Source organism: Morone saxatilis, unplaced genomic scaffold, assembly GCF_004916995.1.
Source record: "Morone saxatilis isolate NCDOM2014 unplaced genomic scaffold, NCSU_SB_2.0 Contig9, whole genome shotgun sequence".
NCBI lineage: Eukaryota > Metazoa > Chordata > Actinopteri > Moronidae > Morone > Morone saxatilis.
In genome coordinates, this window is record NW_023340268.1 from 21,769,598 (window position 1) to 21,773,715 (window position 4,118).

At 40.5% G+C, this 4,118-nt stretch overlaps 1 long non-coding RNA gene across 1 annotated transcript in view; it reads left to right on the forward strand.

Moving 5' to 3' along the window:
* The window catches only part of LOC118343247, a 3,684-nt gene extending 2,740 nt beyond the window's left edge, over nt 1-944 (forward strand). The window contains exons 6-7 of the long non-coding RNA XR_004797534.1: nt 503-555; nt 835-944. This is a non-coding gene — a long non-coding RNA (uncharacterized LOC118343247). The remainder of the gene's footprint in view (nt 1-502; nt 556-834) is intronic.
* The last annotated feature ends 3,174 nt before the right edge of the window (nt 945-4,118 follow it).

The following is a 4,118-nucleotide window of genomic DNA, read 5'->3' on the forward strand; positions in this document are numbered from 1 at the left end:
TGGGATATTACTGCAGAACACAAGCAGTGGAGGGCCAGTAGTCTGACCAGTTTAGTAGTAGCTATTGACATATGTAAAGATGGCTGATCTGACAGCTTAATTTCTGTACAGTGGGAGGAAGTGGAGACCTCATCTTTTGTCGATGGTGGTAGCAGTGAAGTAGTTGAGGCAGAAGTTAATTTTCTGCTTCCTTGTTTTGAAATTCATAGCGCACATTTTAATGAGTTGGACAAAACTGGAATGAATCCTATTTGCTTTAGAAATCAAATTTGAAAAACTAGTATTGCAACTTTTCACATTGCACACAGCCTTACTTATTGCAACTTCCAGATAGTCTTGTCTTTGTCTTAGTGTATGTCACATGATCACGTCCCCTATGTAGTGTATATGTCACAATAAACAAACTGGAATGTACGACACCTGAGCTTTTGCAAAGATGACCCAAAATGAGACGGAGTAAGAGAATCAGGATGTGCTTGAATAACAAGCTTTTCTTCTTCAGAATGGTCAACCCATCCCGGGGATGGAAAATGATGCGATCAGCAGCCTGTCACTGTAAGTAATGTCTGTCTGCCTTCAGTGTTAGGGTTGGTCATATACCAAGGCTTTCGGGATTCTCAGTTCCTGACTTGCTGTGGAATTGACCAGAAAACAAATACCATCTCAGTGGGCTTGCGTAGTGGGCTTCTGTGCTGCCTGCTGATTAAAGACCTGCTGGGAACATGACCTGCCATCACTGCTCTGCCACTTTCTTTTGTTAATGTCACAGGCATTCAACTCAGACAGAACTAACCTTGAGTGTAACAGCTGAATGTTTGCTTACTTTATTTTCAGACGCAGCCATCAGTGAGCAGCTGAGAGCGCACTGTCTGCACTGAGATCTGCAGCTGTGTCTTCTACAATGTACTCAATAAATAAACTCAGTAACTACACAACGCTCTTCACTTGTGTCTCTCCTAATATCTGATCAAATGTGTTAAAGCTGCAGCTTACACATTTGTCATATTTACTGAAACTGTTGGTATTAGTCTCTTAACCTTGTTATAAGGTAATGAAAACAACCTTTTCATCCTTATGAATATGACCAGAAGGGTGCTGAAATACTCAGAATACTCAATTCAGATTACTGGATTACCTAAGAAAGCTACAGCTAGTTCAGAACGCTACTGAACTAAAATTAGGGGGAAGGGGGAGGGGAACTCACTGCCTCTGGATATTAGAACAGCAAACAGAGTAACTTTCAAATTAAAGACCTATCCTTTTATTCTGGCAATAGTGTTGCAGTATTAGTTTTTAGGTTTCAATCACTGGTTTCTACATTAGTCCTCTCCCTGGTGTTTATTTTAATGTGGACTTTTTTATGTTTTACATTTTATCGTTAAATTCATTTTTAGCCTTTTGAGTGGTTTCAGTTTGTGAAGCACTTTGGGCTTCATGTTTGTATAGAAGGTGCAATATAAATAAAGCAGCATTTTGCTGGAAAGTCTGGTAAATATTTGGATCTCCTCCATTTTCTCTAGGCGGGTGGTCGTCTGTCTCGACCAGTTGGGGTGAGAGAGAGACAAATAAAATTGAATTAGTTTAACAATTTGTGTCTGCAACTTAAAATCTGAATTTCAATGAAAAGTTAGGTTTTTTGTTTTTTGTTTTTATCACACTAGTCTTTGGGCACATGGGACTACTGTTTTTCCTAAAATGGTAGAAAATGAGAATAAGCAATAAAAAGTGAGGGGTTTTCTTAATTTATTTTTGACCATGTCACCACGTGGCCACGAAGTAGTATTTCGTGCGCACGAAATACTACTTCATGGCCACAATTGAATTTTTTTTTTTGACCATGTCACCAGAGGGGCTCCGTACTATATCAATATAAATTGCACATACAAATTTAACAAATTAGCTGTATCTCAGAAACTACAAGGAGCACAATAAAGTTAACTTTTCTGTCAAAATAAAGTCAGACATCAGATAGCCAACCATTTCAAATGAATTTTTTTGACCACACGCACCATTCTGAACCAGTCTGTGACCACTGCCTGAAATAGATACTGTGTACCGTCCCTTCTGATTTTTGTCCATATGAGTACCCATATTAGGATGGCCGTACCCACCACTGAGGTCACCAAGGTCAAGACCTCTGTATTTTTTTCCAAGGTGTATACAATAAAAGCCTGGAAATAATTACCCCAAAATATATTTCCTTTGATGCTTTGATGCCCCCCCCAGCAAGGTCAGTTATTTTACCTCCGTATTTCTAAAACCCTACGTATAGCAATACCGGTGAGGTACTCCTTAATGCCCAAAAGAAAACAGCACTGAAAATGTCCTTAAAATTGATCAAAAACACTGAAAGAAGGGGTTATGTTGTGTTCAGGATTGTGGCCCACCACTTGCCATATCTGATCTCCCTGATGGCACATCACATTTCCAAGTAAAACAGTAGGAGCATATTTCCTCCACTAGGGGGCAGTGTGTTTATACTAGCATGCAGCCTTGCCCCTGTTGAGTTGAGGTTTCATGTCCTTTAAAGGAGATGTCTTAAATTGGAGGTTATTTTCTGATTTGATGGCACAACAGATTGTCCCCACACAGACCTTTCCATCCCACTGTGTAATATAAAATGCTGACATTTCCAAATCTTTTGTGTATGAGTACTTGTCCTCTGTCCATCTATATGCTCAGTGTGTAGTGATATGCATGACCCTGCGGCGCTCACAATGCGTTGGTGTGTATGGTCCAGCACCCACCCCGAACTCTTCCATTGGTCAGAGTCGGTGTATCCTAACTGAAACCTGCACCGGTCTCACTCACTGCTCTGACTGACTGTTGTTCACTGGCTTCTAAGCACCTCACTCCAACATTTCCTCTATAAACCGAACACATGGCAGCTAGCCATTACCACCTGATTACACAAGCCTCTTTGTCTTCTGTACACTAAAGTCATGTGCTCTGTTTAAATTATAGGAAGTGCAGCATCAGACAAGGACAGAACATTTTACCTTCTGAGCTTAGGAACAGCCTCTGTTCTCAGTGAAGAAGCAAGCTGCCAACTTTTGACAACCACCCTTCACTTCTTTCTTTCCTGTCTTCAGGACAGGCATGGACATATTATGAGACAATGGACCCTTGGGCACAGACATGTAATAGGTTCCCTGCCCCACATATCATCAAATTGAAATGAGGCAGCCATGTTGTTTGTGGTCACTTTGTGTCTCTTGCTCACATTTTGAGGGTGAACCAGAACTCTCAGAGACACAACACAACTTAGAGATGTTATTTGTATTTGCTCTGTGTCTCTGTAGTTGTTTTGTGTCTCTTTGAGGTCATTTGGTATCTTTTTGCATGTCTCTATAGTTGTTTGTGTCTCTGTGTGGTCATGTTTGCATCTATTTGTGGTTGTTTTGTGTCTCTTTATAGTCATGTCACTTATCTTTTTATCATGATTTTATAAATATTAACTGTCACTTCGCACAAACACTGTTGACCATGAAGACTGTATTTGGCTAGGGTATTCCTTTAAAGATTTTATGGTGGGAAATTCTCCGGATTATATGATGCATCTAAAAAAAGTGGGTGAAAGTTCACAGAAGAGAGCAATGTGATATCATCAGAGCCAAAAACAGCTTCTTGTCCAAGCCTTAGCAGCAACAGTGGGCTATGCAGGTCACATGACACCATGTATGTGTTGTGTCATGTGACCTGCAAAAGAAACAGCTGTGAAAGTAGGAGGTTAAGTAAACATTTTGAATATTAGCTACAATATTTGTATTGAAAACCCACATGTGTTTGTGTTATTGGTGTGGTGGTCAGTCAGCCAGGCGGAGCCACAGATGATGTTTATGTCCTCTGGACCAGAACAGACTCTGGAATGAATGAGGTTGCATAATGGAACATTGCACCCAGTCCTCAAGACAACAGTTCTACTAACTGTGACTGTTACTGTGACAACACTGTCATTTCAAAATCCTCTGCATGTGTTTGTTGCAATCCCTCAACCCTGATGTACAAGGCACGGACAAAATAACACAAATGGCTGTGCTGTGATAAACACTGCCTTTGCAAAACTGAAAATGGTCAGCTGACACATATACAACATACACTGATCAGCCGTAACATTG